The sequence below is a fragment of the Phascolarctos cinereus genome, unplaced genomic scaffold, assembly GCF_003287225.1.
Source record: "Phascolarctos cinereus isolate Bilbo 61053 unplaced genomic scaffold, phaCin_HiC Scaffold_4;HRSCAF=312, whole genome shotgun sequence".
In the NCBI taxonomy this organism is placed as follows: domain Eukaryota; kingdom Metazoa; phylum Chordata; class Mammalia; order Diprotodontia; family Phascolarctidae; genus Phascolarctos; species Phascolarctos cinereus.
Genome location: NW_027555847.1, coordinates 232,628,713 through 232,649,461, shown reverse-complemented (window position 1 = coordinate 232,649,461; position 20,749 = coordinate 232,628,713). Strand labels below are relative to the sequence as shown.

Below are 20,749 nucleotides of genomic sequence, written 5' to 3'. Positions count from 1 at the left end.
TAAACAATGATTTTAAATTGCACAATGGAAAGAATAATGGACTTGTAGTCATAGGATCTATGTTTGAATCCTACTTCTGCTAGTTATTACCCATGTGACCTCAGTCCTCTCTCCTAACCATCGTGGGTTGCAGTTTCCTCATCTGTTAAATGAGGTTACTGTACTATATGGGCATTAAGGTTATTTTTAGCTTTAAATCTATGATCCTATACATGTTTTAAAAGTGGTATATATGCTCGTGTGAAAAATTATAATAAATACATATTGATGTTAATCAGCTGAGATAAAAATCCCACAACTGTCCAAATTTGTGTTTAGAAAAGGCCTTACAAAGAATGACACTACAAAGACCTTTATTCGTGATTCCATCAGTTTGAAGTACTTCTTCAACCAACAGCACTAGGAAGACCTTGATATTCCATCTGTGTGGATCCAACAACATGAATCAAAGGAACTTCAGTCTGGAGCAAGAAGGGACCCCCAAAGGCCATCAGGTCTAAACCTTTCATTTTGCAGGTGAATAAACTGAAGACTAGGAGATTAAGAGTAATGACTCATGTCACACAAGGAGCTAGTACCAGAGGCTGAATTTTCTTATTTCTTATTTCTCTTCATACAGAACCAGTGCTCTTTCCTCTCAATTTGTTCAATTCTTGATTTCATTTCCCATCATTGTACGTAAAGAATCTACTCAAATACTAAAGATCTTCTTCTTCTTTTTTGTTTTTTACTTTTTAGTATCTCAAAATCAGCAACATTTTACTTTTCTGCACTGTAGCTGTAGTCGTGAATATGTTCAAGCTTCAGAAGAGGCTTACCTCTTATGTTCTTCAATGTGAAAAGAAGAAGCTATGGCTTGACCCCAGTGAGACCAATGAAGTTGCTAACACCAATTTCTGGCAACAGACCCAGAAGCTCATTGAAGATGGACTGATTATGCAGAAGCCTGCTATTGTTTCCAATGCCAGAAGAAACACTGACTCAATGGAAAGGTAGGCACAAAAGCAATGACAAGAGAAAGGCTACTACCAGTGCTCATGTGCCTGAGAAGGTGACGTGATTAAGGAGAATAAAGATTCTGCACTGTTTGCTCCAAAGATATCATGGATCCAAAAGATCAACTGCTATGTGTACCACAGTCTGTACTTCAACATGAAAACAAAAAACAGATCTTCATGGAGCACATTCATAAAATGAAGACGGACAAGACCTGGAATTAGCTTCTGGTTTACCACGCTGAGGCACACTGCTTCAGTATTAAGGAATCTCAAAAGGATTGGGAAGAGTATCTACAGGGTAAGAAAGAGGAGATCATCAAGATTTTGTCCAAGTAGGAAGAGATCAAGAAATAATTCTTCCCTGTCTCCCCTGTATATGGTACCCTTCTAAAAAGCTTTTGCAATAAAACTTAACAAACTACAAAAAAATAATCATTCCACTTAGTTCATCTGTGGTCTCTCATTTTCACTATAAGATCAGATCTGATTTCAGCATAAAAAAGTGCTGGATCCGGAGACACAAGACTTAGATTCAAATCCTAACTCTATTCCTTATTACAAGTGTGACTGAGTAAGTCATTCCAAGTCCCTGGGCCTTCACTCAGCTGTAAAATGAGGACATTGGACAAGATCATCTTATCTCTCTTCTGCTTCTAACTCTATGCTCTGATGACCCTCTTCTGCTGGGGGCAGCTAGATTGTATAGTGGATAGAAGGTTTGTCCTGAAGTCAGGAAGCCCCAAGTTCAAATTCAATCTCAAGCACTTACTAGGTGTGTAACCTTGAGCAAGTCACTTAACTTCTCTCTATCTCAGTTTCCTTAACTGTAAAATAGGGATAATAGTAATACTTTCCTCCAAGGTTGTTGTGAGTATCAAATGATATAGATAATATTTATAAATCTTTTAGCTCAATACTTGGTATATAATAGGCACTTAATAAATGCTTTTTCCCTTTCTTTTCTGCTCATATTTATCCTTAGTGATATCTATGACGATCTTTTTTTTTGTTTCTTTAAAATGTAGATAACAATACCCAAGCATCTACCCCACAGAACTGTTGTGAAGTTCAAATGAAATAATGTGTCTAAAATGCTTTACAAACTTTAAAGCACTAGATAAATGTCAGTTGTTCATTTTTATTATTACTTATTATGATTACAAATTATCCTTGATAAGAGTCAACCATCTACTTCCACGGATCTTGTTTTTCTTATTCACTTAAGGCAGAAGTTTAATCAGAACAGTGTAGGAGAAAAAAGGCAAATATAACAAGCTCTGTATATCATGAAGAGAGAATGCCCATGAATCAAATAAATCAGTGAAAGCAGTCTATTATTTCAATGAAAACCCACAATTAATAGCTGTTGATGATGCTGTGATTCCAGAAATGGTAAAGAGAAACCCAGGGTTGCAAGGATCAAATAACATTTGTAAAGTGCCTACCACAATGTCTAGAAAATAGTAGGTGCCTAATAGATGCGTTTCCTTTCTTGTTTATTTTCTTCCTGATTTTATGGCATAAACAAGGTATTCAGGGTATGTCTCATGTTAACTGTAAGAGCACAAATAGAATGGAAAAGGGTTGGAATTAGTAAAAGAGTACAATCTCTTCATTGATGTTTAGAAGACACAGGAAAGCTAAGGTTTATCCAGGAATTAGTTGTTTCTAAACATCCCCAACACATTCACTTTAAAAAAAAAAGTACACTAAGCTATTTTGAACCAAATAGTGTTTTGCATTTACATCACTGAAGGGAACAACTTCCCACATTGTGACATGAGTATTAATAATTAGCTCCATGTGAAGAAAATGGAGGATCTGTGGATACATTTATTCCCTTACAATGAATAGTCATTGAGGAGGTATTTCATAGTGGATAGAGTGCTGGGCTTAGAGTCAGAAAAACCTGGAAACAAATCCTGTCTGATTCTTTTTTTTTTAAGTTACATGTAGAATTTATATATTTAAAATAAAAGCAAGCTGTATATAGTAGATCCAGTTCAAAGCACAATTTTTTTTTCTATTCTGCTATGTACATGATAATGCACATCTCATTTCATACCTGTTAAATTTTGGGGGAAGAAAGTTAAGAAACATAAGTAGATTGTAAAGGCCACCTGTTATCTCTTGAGGAATTAATCACTTCATCCAGATGAACTACATCCTCAGGTATTGAAACAAAAGGGAATTCCCCAATAGATAAATTGTCAAAGAATATGAAGTCAGGTTTCAAAGGAAGAAATTCCAGCTATCAACCACCATATAAAAATGCTCCAAATCATTAATAATTTGAGTTTCTGTCTCTTACCCATCAAATTGACAAAAATGACAAAACAGGAAAATGGCACATATTGCAGGGGATTTAGGAAAACAGGCACACTAGTTCTAGAAAGCCATTTGGAACAATGTACCAAAATTCACTAAACTGTACATACCCTTTGACCCAGATATGTGCCACTACTGCTGTTTGACACTTCCTAATTTTGTCATCCTCAGTAACCCACTGTATCTTAGGAAAGTTCATCCACCTATAATCATGATGTTGTAAGTAATAAGTAATCTATCTTGGTGTAGAGACTTCCTACACCAAGTTTCCTATTTTTATCTTATCATGAACATGTGAACAGATAGAGCTACCCACTGTGCAACACTACCTTGTATGACATTAAAGTGCTATGTAGTCTATATTTATATAATGCTTTAGGCATGTAAAAGACTGTTACTTCATTTGATCCTCACAATATCACCGTGAGGCAGATGCTATTATTATCCTCATTTTTCATAGGAAAGCTGTCTTGCCCAGGGTCATATAACTAGTAAGTGTCTAAAACCAGATTTGAACTCAGGTCTTCCTGACTCCTAATCCAGCTGTAATGTAAGAAGAATAGCAATAAACACACTCAGAAATTGAGTGCTGACAAAATCAAAGAAAAGTGGCAACAAGAAAACTCACAGACTTAGATATTTATACCCAAATACACAACATATTTGTAATAAGCAAGACGAATGAGAGATCTGAATGTGAAGGATCAATTTGACAAGTTAAGTAACCCTGCTACGTGGTAGAATAGGACCTCTGTTCAGAATAAAGAAACAATATGGTGCAGTAGATAAGATGCTGAAAATGATGTTGGGAAGACATAGATTCACATTCTGCCTTAGGTATTTTCTATATGTGTGACTCTGGTCAAGTCAAGACTCTGTTCATGTGGCTCTTTGTGAGAAAGTATCGGGTTTCATCAACTGTAATAAGTTCTTAGGCGACTGGGAAGGAACAATGGCATAAGGAAGAGTTGTAACAAAGATGCTCCTTAGACATTTATGAGGGGGGCAAAACTTTCATCTAATACTCCTGTAAAGCATAAAGAGTCTGACTTCTAGCCCTTTATCACTATTTTTCCCTTCACCATTACTCCTGCTCACCACTTCAGACCTCAAAGATATTGTTCCCTTTACTTATGCAACCCTGCTTCTTGAAAAAAAAAATAGCCCATGTTGTATTAGCATTAATATTAGCAGCCATGCCACCATTATTCTGATTACTATTGTTAATATCCTGCTTGTTGCGTGGCAAAGTGGTCATTTTCTTTTGCAGTGGCAGAGTGCATGAAACCAGAACTAAATAATTCACTGCAGAACCCGGAAACTTTTTTTTGCTTCAAAGACAACTTTCATTACTAAAGAACAAGACAAAATTCTAGCTTTTATCAGGTCCCACTTCCAAATCATAATCTTTTTAGTGTGCATGCATAGCAGGGTAGGGAGGGGAAGCATATTTGTTTTCCTCAAAGAACATTCTAATCAACTGAAGAAAAATAAGAACTCCACAGCTGTATTACTGAGAATATATCCTGAAAGGGTATATTTAATAGGAACAATAACAGAATTCAATAATCTTTAATAGGACCAATATTCATAATAGTAAAAAAAAAACACCTCAAAGCAAATCTCAATGTCCAATAATGGAGGAATAGTTAAATAAATACGAATTTAATATAATATTATGCCATTATATTACAAAAAGCTGAGCTGAATTAGCAACATAATAGTTGACAGAGTCAGAATTTTAAAGGCTCTTGACCAAAAAATAAGTCTCCCTTTCCTAGCTTATGTGACTAGACTGAATTTAGAATGAAATTCAAGTGATAAATGTAAAATCTTATGGTGGGGGGTCAAAAGATCAACTTCAAAAGAACAACATGGAGGGGCAGCTAGGTGGCGTAGTGGATAGAGTCCTGGTCCTGAAGTCAGGAGGACCTGAGCTCAAATCCGGCCTCAGACCAAACACTTGACACTTACTGGCTGTGTGACCCTGGGCAAGTCACTTAACCCCAATTGCCTAAAGAGAAAAAAAAATTGCGAAAGAGCAACATGGAGGAGGTATGGTTAAAGCCATTTGTCTTAAAAAGATCTGAGACTTTAAATGGACTTCAAAATAAATTGGGGTCAGCAGGAAGATGGGGCCACCAACAATAAATTAATGTGATCTTGTAGCTGTATTAGGAAAGGCTTCCAGGAACACAAAGTGATAGTCTTTCTGACTCCTGCCATGAACATAAGAAGCATTCTGTCAAGTTTTGGGCATTGCAGTAAAAGGACATTAATAAAGTGTAGATCATCCAGAGAAAGACAACCATGTTTGGGAGGGTCTTTGAGTCCCTCATATGAGGCTTAGGTGAAGGAAGTGAAGCTATTTACCCTAAAGAAGAGAACATTCAGGGGATAGTGATAACTATCTTCTCTAAGTATTTGAAGCTCTCTCATGTGGCAGAGATATTAGATTTGTTGTATTCGGCCCAAAGGCAGAACAAGGAGCAGTGGTTAAAAGCTACAAAAAGACAATTTTTAATATCATATCAGGAAAACATTTCTTAACAATTAGAGCTATAAAAAAAATGAAATGAGTGATCCTGAGAAGTATTAGATTCTTCTTCATTAGCAATATTCAAGCATAAGTTGGGTACACAATAATGGGAATTCCTTTAGGGGCATGAGGTAGATATGTGCTTTGCTAAAGCCCCTTATAATTCTCAAATTCTAGGGTTCAGGGAGAAAGATAAGTATGAGGGGTGATTACCCTCTCTTGATTCCCTCCAAACCTTTCCACCTTCCAGTGTCCTCTCTCTCATTGCCCTGCATTTATTTAAAATTTTTGATGTATGTAATTACACGCATATACAAATATGCACATACACACACGCATGCATGCACACGCAGTCACATCACTAGAATATAAGCTTACAGAGAGTAAAGATTGTATCACTTTTTAATCTTTGCATCTGTAATGATAAACACAGAGTCTGGCATATAGTAAACACTTCAATGCTTTTTGATTGGTTAAAGGATATAAAGATCTTTTTTCATTACCTACACTTAAGATTATATTCCTCAACTTCTCTTCCAGGGAATCATCCTTACAACAAAGGATAAAAATGGGGTGAAGGGAATAGTTTATCAAAACTAATCAACCTATTAACTAAGTCTTATATTTTGTGCATTTTCCAAATATGTTGTCCTCAAACTCTGAACAGAAGAAAGAGAGATGCATTCTCATATATCATCTTTTGGGTCAAGCTTGGTTATCATCATCTCACAGCACTGACTTTCTTTTTTTTTTAAATTGTTGTTCTTTCACTTACATTTTTGCAGTCATGTATACTGGTTTCATGGTTCTGCTTACTTCACTTTGTGTCAGTTTATAAAATTCCTTCTATACTTCTCTGTATTCAACATATTTAATGTTTTAAGCATTTCTTATAGTGCAGTCATATTTTGTTATATTCATTTACCACAATCCATGCATTATTTGGTGGTTAGTCACAACAATGATGGCAAACACTGATTGACACAATTAGCTCATCACATGTCTTGAACTGAAGCCAAGTACCCAAAGGACTATTCTCTATTTTATGGTTGTTTTGACACTATTTTCCGAGGCCTAGTTTTTGTCATTTAATTTATCTCTAATAATTTTTTCAAGCAATAAGTGAATTCTATCAAAGCGGTGGGGGGGGGTGGAGGGAAGGAAAGGGGAGAAGCAATTGACCATTGTCTAAATGAAACTACAAGCTGACAAATAGATTGCTTTGCTTCACATCTTGGTACCTTAATTGTGAATATTGTGGATTTATTGTGGATAATTATTGTAGTCGCTTAACCTCTCAGCTCCTTATCTGCAAAATAAGGTAGCTGGACTAAAGAATGACCTCTTAGTTACATCAATCCTTCATGAACTTTCAGTTTAAAAATCTTACTTTTAAATTCACACCATCAATCCCAATGTACTACTATAGTTAGCATGACCAAGATAGCCACTGGAAATTCATTTCAAAATAATTTTTTACACAAATAGTATTGATGGCTGCCTCTGAAATACACTCCTCTCCTTGACATCACATGAATTTTGGGCTGATATTTTATATTCTTTTTGTTCAGAGAATTACATTACATGGGAATGGTGATCCTTGGGGCTGGTGTCAAGTCATAGATGGCAGCACAAAAGATTAATTAATTATGCATCTCTTAGGAGAATAATTTTTGGGAGAACAAAAATGTACTTTCATGAATAAATATTGTATCTTTTGAAGTGTCACTTGCATTCTCAAATCCTTGAATTCTTTCTCCCCAATTCTAAAGCTACCACCCATCTACCGCCCATTTAGTAACAAAGACTAATCAGATGGTATGATTACTCTCTCCCAAACAGTATTTACTATTACTGTCTCCCAAACATTATCTGGTAATTAGAAAGAAGCCCAAAATTAAGACCTCCTTATTAAATATTCTAATAATTTCTATAAAGGGTAAGACACAACAAAAAAGTGATTCAAATCAGGTATATGAAAAACCTATTCTGAAGTAGAAATAAAAGAATAGGGGGTAGTGGGGAAAGATTAGCTGCCTATAAGTGAAGGAACATGATAATAAAGAGGAAAGAGAAAACTAAATAGAGGAAAAGGAGATGGAACAGGCAAGGGACTGCAGAGGTTTTGAGACAATGTCTTTATAGTACGCTCTGAGCTGACAGAATGCATAAAAGATTATACTTAGCTGTTTTAGCCTTCTATCTCTCCTGGGAATGCTTCACTTGGCCCAATATCCCCCAAGGGATCATCTTTGAGAAATAAAACGCCTCAAGGGAAGTCTGTAGCTTCGAAAGAAGATTGTTTTTTCAAACTGAGCCTACCTGGCTCCAAAGATGGCACCAGTTCAAACAACTTCTTTTACAGTCATGAAAGCCTCAGCCTGAATAAATTTTGCACAGGAGATACAAAAAAGCAGCTACTAGTGGCACATGGATTTTGCAGAGAATATGGGAGACCAACCCAGATTCTGACAAACAGGCAAACTAAAAATGTTGTTTGTTGTAGGATCAATGCAGGATCAACAGCAACACCAGATTAGAGCAATAAGATTGAAAAGGTCAGCTTGAGTAGGAAGGCAGAAATTGTCAATTTGATTCAAGTAGGTTTCTTTTTCTACATTGTGGTCTAGGGTCCAAATAGATGAGAATTGAGTTGTACAGGGGAGTAATTCATATTAATCAACTTTATATTTGCATTAATGGTAAGGTCTTCCACGTGTTTTTGTTTATACATGACATCATGCTTACTGTATCAAATCCTAGACTGTTACAAAGATTCTTAAAAGAGATACATAATCATTCAAAAGAGCTTAACCTAACTATGCAAGCAGGAGAACCAAGTGGATGAACAATTCCTAATGACCAGACAACATTGTGTGGTTGAAATGGCAGCTCATAGAGCTTATTCACCAAAAAATAGATAAACACTATGGATGGACAATGAATTCCACCCTGAGTTGAATAGATAGATTGCCTATGAGATGTAATTCAGTATTTTTAATCACACCAAGCTACTTTCTGAAGCAAAGGGGTCAATATTCTTCAAGTGATGCCATATAACATGTAGTAATTACTCAATAAACATCTATTGATGATTAATTAATATAAATTATTAATATCATTCAAGTTACTGCCAAGGCTCCAACAGAAAGAGGGGACTACTTTCTCTGGGAGATGTTTATATTTTAATTAATAAAGGATAAGAGGTTCCTTTGGTATAGTGGAAAAAACACTTATTCTGAAGTTGGAGGATTTGAATTTGAATGCTAATATCTCTGACACTAACAAGCTGTGTGACCTTGAATGAGTTACTTAATCTGTCCCGGCCTTAGTTTCCTCACCTGTAAAATAAGTGGTTTGGACTAGAAGATGACCTCTCAGTTACCATCAAACCTTTATGGACTTTTTGTTTAAAGATCCTACCTTTAAACTCACACCATTAATCCCAATGTACTATTACAGTTAGCATGGCCAAGATAACCACTAGAAATTCATTTCGTAATAAATTTTTATTCCATGAATAATAATGGTGTTCCATCATTCTCCTGTTTTTTAATTAAGCTATTAAACTCTTCTTTGCACTTAAATATATTCCGGCTTCTATCACTCCTTAATGATTTCATATACTTTACTCATAAAAAAAAAAAGAAAAAAGAAAAAAAACTAGGTCTCCTATCTCTCCCAAGCTGGAAGTACAAGGACTACTCATGTGGCCTGATGCCACTTGGATCAGCATGGGAGCTTTGACTTACCTGGCTTAGTATGCCTCTTCATAGACAGCCTGGAAGTTCCTCAAGACCCTGAGAGGGGAGGATACCATATTTATGCCAAATTCATTTTGGACACCCTATCTTCTTAATCCGCTGTAAATTAGAACTCTTGAACTTGAAATCTATATGTGCTACCATTCTTAGCCAACTCTTTCATCTTCAATAAGACTCTAATTTTCTTGAGAAGAGAAACTATTTTTTAATTATATAACTATGGGCAGTAGAATGTTAGTTCCATGAAGGCAGGTGCTATTTCATTTTTGTCCTTGTATCCATAGTGTCTAACACAATGCCTTATATAGAATGGGCATTTAATCAATATTTATTCAATTGAATACTTCTTTTAAAAAAATTCTTAATGATAACTAACATGCCATATACATTGCTGTTTATCTTATTTATTTAAACAGTATGTAGTTTCACTGAATCAATTGTATTTAATTCACTAAGCATTTATTAAGGGATTTTTATATAAAAGGTTCTGTGCTGAATGCTAGAAGTACAATGACAAAAATTAAAAAGTAGCTGTTCTCAAGGAGGATATACTGCCCTGAGGGGTAGAGAAGGAGTGGGGAGAAGCAACAACATGTACACAAAAATAAAAGTGAAGTTGTTTCAGGGGCAAAGTGAGAACACTGACAACTGGGAGTGAAAGGGAATCTAGAAAGGCTTCATATATTAGGAAGAGCTTGAGCTGAGCCTTAAAAGGATCTAAGGATTCCAAGAGGCAAAAATATAGAGGGAGGACGTTCCAGGAAGGAAGATAACTTTAACAAAAGGGTGATGGTGGGAAAAAGAATACCACATTTTGTCCTGTAGTTTCCATCCTTAAACTGATCTTTTTAGTTTCCTAATAAATGAATGTTAAGGCAGAGATTGAAAAAAATGTTGATTGAAATGTGTTTGAGGAGCCAGATGTTAAATTACAAAGATGCTAAATACTAAAAGATGCTAAAATGCTCAACAGTGCCCATTGCTTGGAGAATGGATAAATAGTGGTACCTGAATGTAATGGGGCATTAGTATGCTGTAAAAAATTATGAATGTTACAAATATGGAAAAGCATGGTTTTATTTAAAACTATTAATTTTAAAACAGCAATGTCATGCTTGAAGGTTTATGATAAGCTTTATTTATGTAGTGACTCTCCCAGAACCAGAAATCTGGAATCCTTGCATGAGGGATAAAATTTTTAAATAGTTGGGGTCAGGATTGGAGGATTATAATGTGATGGATGAATATTAATTCCAGTAGAAATTGAAAATATTAAAAAGCCTTAAGGCTCCTTATCCTTTATTAATTAAAATACAAACATCTCCCAGAAACATCCAAGGAATTTCTACTTTTACTTTCTTTGCCAATCTTATCCCTGCCAAGCAGGAAGTAAAGTGTGTCATTTGGAAAGTTGGACAGAGCTCTTCACAGGAACATAGGTTCCTAGATCAAAAATTGAGAGGTACACAGAGGCCATTTAACCCAATTGTCTAATTTTACAGACAAAGAAACTGAGATCCAAGGAGTTTAAGTAACTCAATCAGAGTCACAGAAGTGTCATTTGAACTTAGGTTTTCTGATTTGAAAGACAGTCCTCTTACCACTGTACAATGCTGCCTGTCTTCAAACCTACTGTCTTCCCATCACTATGCCCTTTACCCCAACACTAATGACCATCTATCTAATAACCATGATGCAAAGGAAGGGACAGAAAGCAATGAAACCTTGTTTTAAATGGACCAAGAGCCAGAATAAAATAATCGTCTCTTCTCTGCCCATCTTTGGTTACATAAAGTCAGAACAGTATCATTTCATAGCAAAACTTGCAAATGAAAAACCTGGGAAGATTAGCAAAGCTAATAAAATCTAAAGCTATTTGGTGCATGAAGCAGTTTTTGACTACCAGAGGATACTAACAAAGCAGCTAATATGACCACAGCTGAAATGGCAGTATGGAAGAGATAGAAAAAAGAAGACTCCCTCAATTTAACAAATCTAACCTGAAATGAAGGCTCCTTCTAACACCAGACCATCCCTCTTATAGAGTGAGTGCCAAACAAATCAAATTCCATTCATCTCATTTGATTGATCTGTTGTTTTCTCCTGTTCTATGTCTTCCTCTGTGTCTTAGCACATTGTAGTTGGAAACGATAAGGTAAGAGATGATTCTGGCATTCAATCTGTACAGTATTGTTGAAAGAGACTTCTTGAGGAGATCTGTGTTGTTCCAACAGCCTGCAGTCATTTTGAAATGAGTAGCTCATGATTAAGAGGTCAGCTCTTTCTTTTTTTCCTCCAACAGCAGCAGATGTTGTTGGCATTATCTGAGTAAACTGTTCGCTGTCTGCAAAACAAAGTTTCCATTAAAAGAAAAAAAAAATCTAAGTGTACCTTCCCCAGAGGATTACAATCCCATTTATTTTTTTTCCTGGCTTGGTGCCATGATATTTGGGGTTGCTACAAAGATACTCCATGGAAATTTTCTCCTCCTGGCAGATGCCATCATTAAGTTGGATGAGAATTTCAAGATTTGAGAAGAGATTGGATCATGGCACACAAACGTTTCTTGTTGCATGACTGTGTAAGCAATCAGCCTTCTTTATTATTTAACCATCAAGGGGAGCTTTTTTTCCCTTGTTGTAAATGAAGATGAACCTCAGAATAAAACTTTGCATCTTAAGCAAGAGCCGGAGAAGTTACTTGTCTATCCTTCAGAGAATCTAGCCAAAAACATCCCCAACTGAACCACTTTGGCCTAAATGGCCAGAGCCGGGAAATTAACATTTTGTAGTTTTATAACACATGGGCGTTAATGAATATGTGCACTGCATCCTTGATGACTTACTACAGTCTGCCACTGATTATGCTTCCTGACCTCTTGTGGAAAAAAGGGCCTCCTGGTGCTCCTTCAGTTTTCCATATGACATTGATGCCAAGTTGTTTAAGAAAATTAAAAACAATTAATGTGATGTGAGAAAAAATAAAATATTCTCATTAAGCATCACATATTTGGGGAGTTATGGGTGTTTTTTTTTCTTCTTCATCTTCCTCCTTTTCCTGGGCCTGTGCCAGAATGAATCTAATATGAATATCTATTCCCCAAGTCCCAGAGTTGTGGTACCACAGAAGAGCTTGCCAGGGGGACAGTGGGCAACATCAGAACCACAGTAATGGATGCCTTAGAATCTTATAACATCTATCCTGTTGCCAAAGAACATCAGCTAAAATTGAACTGAGTCCCATCTTAATTTGTTCTCCCCCTTATAAACAAGAGGAAAAAGAAATTCAAACACTATGTGACTGAATAACAGCACATGTTCATATTATTATGTGATATGACAAAGTGATTAGAAACTTTTGAAGAGCTTCATAAATGTCAGATATTCTTACAATTTATTATTATTATCTTATGCTCATCTTGTTTGAGTTTTAAAAGCAAATTCATTTTTGTCTTTGTATTCCAGCCCCTTAAATACTGCCTAGCCCAGAATAGGTGCCTAATAATTGATTCTTGACTTTTGGATTGATAGACAGAAACAATCCTTGAACAAATCTTTACTATGCTATTGATCTTGTGTATTTAATCTACTACAGACTAGGGAAAAGGTAGATAAAGTAACTGGTTTTTGTTGTTTAATATTTTCATCATCAGTATTTATTGTCATTTATAATCCTAGCATAGCGTAGCAGTGGATAGAGAAGAGATGCAGCACATTGGATCGAGCATAGGCCTTGGAGTCAGGAAGAGCTGAGTTCAAGTCCCTATTCTGACATAAGCTTGCTATGTGACCCAAGTCAAGTCACTTGATTCTCAGTGCTTTAGGCAATTGTCTAAGATTATGAACTTCAGAACACTGTTACAGGAAATCCCTTGCCAAGAGTTCTCTGAATCAATAAAAGTATAGGTCTTGAATAATGGTCACAATAGTTAGTTAGTTGTTGACCTTCAGTCTCAAAGAGGATCAAAATGACATCGCTATGCTAGAGTCAATTTTCAGTATGTCTGACTGTGGCTGATCAGGCCAATATGAGCTCAGAATGTTCTACCATAGGTTGAGCACAAATAGTCCACGTGAACATTTGGGGTGAATTCTCTAAATTTGCATATCTTGTGCTTCTTCTGAGCTATTTCAATTCTGTTTTGCAAAATAGAGCATCTCTGATGAGGGCACGCCATGCTGAGTGGTCCTATGCCAGTGTCTTCCATGTCACACAATCAATTCCAAAGTTCTTAAAAGAGACTTTGAGAATGTCCTTCTTCTGACCACCATGTGAACGCTGGCCCTATGAGAGTTCTCCATAAAGTTTTGGTTAAGCATACATTTTGCATTAGAACAACATGACCAGCCCATCATGAAGCAGAGTTTGAATGCCTGGCCATTTAGATTGAAAAAAGACTCAGTGTCTGGTTTTATCCAGCCAGATGATCTTTGGAATCTTCCTAAGGCAATTCAAATGGAAGTGATTCAGCTTTCTGGCACTGCACTGGTATACTATCCAGGTTTCACAAGCATATAACAATTAGGTCAGCACAATGGCTCTGTAGACTTTCAGTTTGGTAGTCAGTCTAATATTCCTTCTCTCCCCTACTATCCGTTGGAGCCTCCCAAACACTGAGCTAGCTCTGGCAATATGTGTGTCAACCTCATTATCAATGTGTACATCCCTGGAAAGTACACTACCAAGCTAAGTGAACTTATCCACTGCATTCAAAACTTCTCCATTTGCTGTAACCAATGGTTCCATGCATGGATGGTGTGGAGGTAGCTGATGGAGCACCTGTGTTTTCTTGGTGTTAATTGTTAGGCCAAAATTAGCACAAGCAGCAGAGAATCAATCCATACTTTGTTGCATCTTAGCTTCAGAGGCTGCATTGAGTGCATAATCATCTGCAAACAGAAAATCATGCACCAACACTCCCTACACTTTTGTCTTAGCCTGTGGCCCTTTTCCAGTTGAAGAATTTACCATCAGTGCAGTAGCTAACCTTGATGCCGTGTTCATCCTCATTGAAGGTATTCAACAACATGACTGAAAATATCATGCTAAAAAGCATGGGATCAAGCACATAGCCTTGTTTTACTCCAATGGTGACTAGGAAAGCACGACAGCATTGTCCATTACCCAGAACCTGGGTAAGCATGCCGTCATGAAATTGACACACAATGCTGATGAACTTTTCCAAGCAAACACATTTTGACATAATTTTCCATAAGCCCTCATGACTGACAGTATCAAAGGCCTTGCTCAGATCTATAAACATTGTGTCCAAATCTCTGTTCTACTCCTGGCACTTCTGGAGTTTTCACATCGACCATTCTTTGGCCCTTTCTGAAGCCACACTAGCTTTCAGGTAGATGACCACCTTCCAGGTGAAGGATTAGCCTTTTAAGGAGGACTCTAGCAAGAATCTTGAAAGCAATGACTAAGAGAGATACCCCCCTATGATTGTCACAGGATAACCTATTTCCTTTACTTTCACAGAGATGGACAATGGAGGCATCCTTGAACTTCTGGGGGACAACCACCTCTGCCACATAACCTGGAAAATTTCAGTGAGCTCTTGTATGAGCAATGGACCCCTTACCTTGTAAATCTCCACTGGAATAGAATTAGCACCAGGTGCTTTGTCACATGAAAGGAGCCTCATGGCATTCAAAACTTCTTCTTCAGTTGGAACTTCAGCTGGGGAGACATTGACTTCAACATGAGGTTGAACAGTCAATGACCTCAGCTTTGATTGATGATGGTCTGTTGAGAACTCTATGGAAGTGTTCAGCCTATCTCTCTAGGATCATGTCCTTGTCACTAATCAATGTGGCTCCATTAGCACTGAATAGTTGAGATGTGCCATACGTCTTTGGCCATAAATAGCCTTCAGGGCATCATAAAAGTACTTTGGATTGTTACTATCAGCATAAAACTGAATTTCATCTACCTTCTTACTGAGCCAAGAATCTTGCATCTCTCTAAGCTTGACTTGCACTTTACTTTCAATGGAATTAAATGCTGCCTTCTTAGAGATGGATGAACTATCCTTCTGGTAAACCCTGTGGAGTTTTCATTTTTTCATTTGGCAGCTACTGAATATCCCCGTCATTTTCATTAAATGAGTCTCGATGTTTGTGAGTTTTCTGACCCAAACGAGCAAATGCAGTGCTATACACCATATCTCTGAAAGCTGCCTACTCCTTTTCTGCTCCACTGTTGTCAACTGTGTGTTGGCTCAACTTCCCCTCCAAGTTAGCAACAAACTGTTCTTATTCAGAGGAGTTCTAATCTGTTGACAATAATTATTCTGTTAGTCATTTTGCCTTGGGAATGCTGCTTTTATTGAATGCAAATATTTAGCTTGGAGAAGATAAGTCTATGATCAGTCCAGCACTCTGCACCACACATTGCTTTCATCACTCTCCCATCCTGTCTGTCTCTTCTCCTTACAATTACATAATCTATTAAATGCCAATGTTTGCTGAAAGGGTGCATCCACAAAGTTTTATTGTGTTTAGGTAAACAGAAGTTACTGTTGGTGATGAGAAGGTCATGAGATGCACAAGTCTTTGGTAGTAAGTGACATTGATGTTGCTGTTTCCAACTCCATTCCTCACCAGGACTCCCTGCTAAGTCTGGGTAGTATATGCCTACTCTAGCATTAAAGTTACCCAGAATTATAAGCTCGTTGTCTTTTGGCACATTGATGATAAGGGTCTCCAGGTCTTCATAATTTTTTTTCTTTAACCTCATCAAAGTTCATCATGGTGGGAGCATAGGCACTGATGATGGAGTCATGATGTTTTCCTGCAAGTGACAATCGCATTGTCATGAGCCTATTATGCACTCCTTTCGGTACTCATACAAGCTTGTTGATTGGATTAGTTTTGATTGTAAAACCTATGCCAGCTTCACACCATTCCCCTTCACTGCACCCACTCCAGAAAAATGTGTATCCAGCTCCACCTTCAGTAAGCTGGCCTTCATTTGTCAGCTTTGTTTCACTCAGGGCTGCTATTTGGATGTGATACTTGCTGAGTTCTCTTGCAACAAGAGCTGTTCATTTTTCACGTCTACTGGATTTTGTGTTTTCTATAAGTATGTGCACATTCCATGTGCCGATGGTGAGTGGAATTGTCTTTGCAGATGTTTTTGTACATTTTTTTTGTGCTTCAACCACAGAGTGCAATTCCCCACCTGCTGTGGCAATCAGGCCAGGGATGGATAAGCAGACAATTTTAGGACACCTTTTCTAGCCCTTTCCTCACATGAGAAGGTGAGCACTGAGATCCTTAAATGGCTACTCAGACACCCAAGTGCCTGCCAAATCCCATTGCTGCTTCCAATAAGAAAATGACCATATGGCCTGGGCTGCCTATATGCAGGACTGTTGACTACAGCTCCCAGTGTAGCCACACCAGCTGCTTCATCACTTGCCCATCACCACAGGACTTTGAGACAGGAAAAATGGTAAAATGGTATGGGTGATATCTTTTGATTTGTGTGTAAATTGGATTTAAGTGAAACAGAGTTGCATGAAGATGTTGGCCTCGCTCTCTCCTCCAGAGTCGTCACTGTCCATGGCAGGACAGAATCAAGATGACTGGAAATGGCTCAAGATGCAGTGGATGGCCTTGGTGTTTTTTATGCCTAACCAAGCTCTAGGCACTCCACAGCACCTGCTTCAGCTGTCCTCATGGCCATTGGAACAAATTGTTCTCATTCACCTATTCCACCAGGGGAAGTCTTCATATGCATGGTGTAGACACCCCACTAATTCACCAACAGGTTTGAGACCCCTTGGTTGCCCTTGACCTGATTTAACCCGTCTGCCAAAATGGTTGGTTGAGGTGTGACTGCTGAGCATACTACAGCTTCTTGGAGCCACAGATGACTGTTAGGAGGAATAGTCAGAGACCAATGCTGGAAAGCAGACCTGAAAAGGGATCAGCAGCCTTCACACCAAAGGTACCAGTCTTCCCTGAACACACCCTATTCCTCAATGGTCATAATAACAACAGCAATAAGAACATATTTGTTAAAAGCACTTTTAACATAACACAATCCATGACACAAAATAACCTAAAACACAATTTCTTTCTTTTGTGAGTTTACAATCCAAAAAAAGGTCAACAAGTCTCTTGCTAATTAGTTGCAAGCCCCTAGGTATGTCACTGAATTTCCCTAGGTTTCCTTTTTTCTTCTGTAAAATAGAAATAATTATAGATGGTCTTCCTATGTAAATTTCACTAAGGATAAAAGTGAGATAAAAGTGCTGTGAAAATGTTTTGAAAGGCTAAAAAAAATAATGAAAGATATTCTTCTAGGACTGCCAGATTGATCCACTACTTTTTTGTACCATTGAGAAAACTGGAGTCATGTAATAAAAATGACTTACTCTCTACCACTGAACCTTATTTGTTTGAGCCCTCTGATTTGTTTGAAGATTGGGAGTAATGAGCTTCAGGTTTAAGTACTGCCTCTGATGAAGAGATCCTAGCTCTAGTTTACCATGAGTTATAGTTCCAGAGCAGGTGTATATGCGAGTCTTGTAAAATATTCAAATGTGGAATCTAACCCTACTTCTGATGACCGCTTGCTGCTGAATTCTAAACAGAAACTGGGGATGATAGCCTTAAAGATTGCCATTGATAAGAGTAAAGTGACCATACTCATCTGCTTTTACTTTGGGTCTAGACAATTCATGAATGAATGAAAAAGCTTTTATTAAGCACTTATTATGTGTAAATCACTCTGCTAATCATTGAGAATACAAATAGAAAAGTAAGACGATCCCTGTTCTCAAAGAGCTTACATTCCAATGGGGGAGATACATATAGAAAATTTTAACTTGGAGTCAGATGAAAAGGTCACTGGTCCTTATAATACAGAAGCAAAGTAGATGGCAATGCACCTGCATCTTCTGTAGTGTTACTTCCAATAAAAAAAACCATTTCCAGTTCTGATGTTGGATATTTAACAGTGTCTGGGACTTTGGTGATGAGTCCTTCCACCCTTCCCCATTTTGTGGGTTTTAAGCAGCTATGTCTGTTAAAAATTCTGGGGCTGTAGCAACTGGATGGGCAGGTGCTTAATGCTATGCTAGGTCACAATGTCCCAAGATGGCTTCCCTGGATTATTTAGGGAGAGCCAAGCTGGAAGCAGGTACTGTGATCTATGAAGTGGTTGGGGGAGACACTTGATTTTCCAGGCCCTCTTGGGTTTATCTGCCTATTGGTGGCAGCTGGTATGGGTGATGTTGATGACTCTTCTTCATACCCATTTCTACCTTTAATGATTTCTGTTGGCTATGCTGGAAACAAGGTAGGTAGCCTTAAGGCAGCAGGGGATAGGGGAGGGACTTTAATTTCCAAGGGTCCAGACAGGGCTGGCCATTTTTATGGGGTCTGTGGGGAGGTGGAAGTTGAGGTGATGACAGTAATTTGACCCTCCTGGAACATGCTACCTCTTGACCCTCCCTTGTCAATTCAAGTAACATTCAGCACTTGACCTAATGAGACATCATTGACTTGATTCTGTGACCCTTTTTCTTTTTTTTTTCCTCATAAATCCAAAAGACTATAGTTTGGTCCAGTTCCATTTTGATCTTCAAAACACTCCCACTTTTGAAGGTTAAAATCTCCAAGATCTTTGCCCACAACTTCAGCCTCTGAAATTAAGAGTAGGAATTTCTGTAGCTATTGGCTGGGAATAAAGCAATATGGTTTAAGACCACTCTCTATGGCTGTCTGCTCTTCCACAGAATTACTGCAAACCCATGGTCAAAGCTCAGTCCTGAGATCTTTTAGGCCTAGGAACAATTTTTAGGTACTGTCACAAGATTTTGCCTATTACAAAGAATAGTATTACCTCTAAAGCAAGGTGATATTTGGCAATTTGGTTATTATTTTGTTCCTATATACTGAGACCAACCTCTAATTCAACTTACAACATTTCCCTGACAAAAAATAAATAAATAAAATAAAATAAATCTGAATCTGTTACTTAAAATGATTAGCCAAACACAACCCACTCACACTTTCCAACTTCATAAATAATAGGCTAGAAAGAACTTTTGAGATCATCTAGACAAACCCCTAACCCCAGGGGAAAAAGGAAGAGGGAAAAAAAGGAAAAGCCCAGAGGATTAATTAACTTGTCCCAAGGCATATAGGCACAGAATATTATTAGGATTTGAACCCAGGTTCTGATTACAGAGCTCCCATTTTTCCACTTCTGCACATTTTTTCATGGTTTCAAGGGCACATATTGCATATTTCTATTTGTTTACTTGTCGTCTCATCCCTTTAAGTTGTCATTCTCTCCACAAGGAACATTTATTTATTTTAAAGGCTCTCCTCCATTTCCCTAAGGAGGTCCCCAAAATCAACAGCAATTCACTGAGCCCTTAATCCATGATAGGTAAATCCTACTTAGAGGAGGACTCTCATCTGTTTTCTCTTCAGAAATCTGTATTTTCAGTGTGTTAGTCATGCTGCAGAGACTCTCATAAATGTGAGTCACAGATTAACTTACAAATGAAGAGTTTCACCACTCCCATGCTTCTGAGTTTTCTTACACATTATTAACTATATCATTGTCTCATTAAGTAAATGTACTGTTCCAACTAATACTGCTCTCAACAGCAGCTAAAATTCTTCATGCTAGTGAACTTTGCCTTCTAAGAATTATACACAACATTGGTTACATTAATATTTTGGCACAGAAAAAAAAGTAACTAGAAGGTTAAGTTTGAGGATTTTCCCCCGTAATATTTTTGTTCAAAGCTATTAATAAAAGCACTACATAGCATAGTTATTTTAATGAAACATTTTATTTCATTCAGTAAAACTGCTCAAGCCAGTGGGTTGAAATAATGAGGTATAAATTTTTAAAAAAACCTCACTCTTTCCATAAACAAGCCAAAGGTAATTCTCCAAAGGGCATTAATCATCACTCATGACAACTTTTATAAGTATGTTCTAATCGAATATAAATGGCTAACCCTCTTAGGCTACTTTTCAATTTCACATATTGATTATTCCTTTCAATTTAGATGGATTTGGACAGAATGAGTTATAATTATAACATATGTGCTGAGTATCACAGTAAACACTTCCTCCTGTTTA

At 37.3% G+C, this 20,749-nt stretch overlaps 1 pseudogene; it reads left to right on the top strand.

Annotated features, from left to right (window-relative positions):
- The first annotated feature begins 792 nt into the window (after window positions 1-792).
- LOC110223180 (large ribosomal subunit protein eL19 pseudogene) lies at window positions 793-1,352 on the top strand (annotated as a pseudogene).
- Window positions 1,353-20,749: the final 19,397 nt, after the last annotated feature.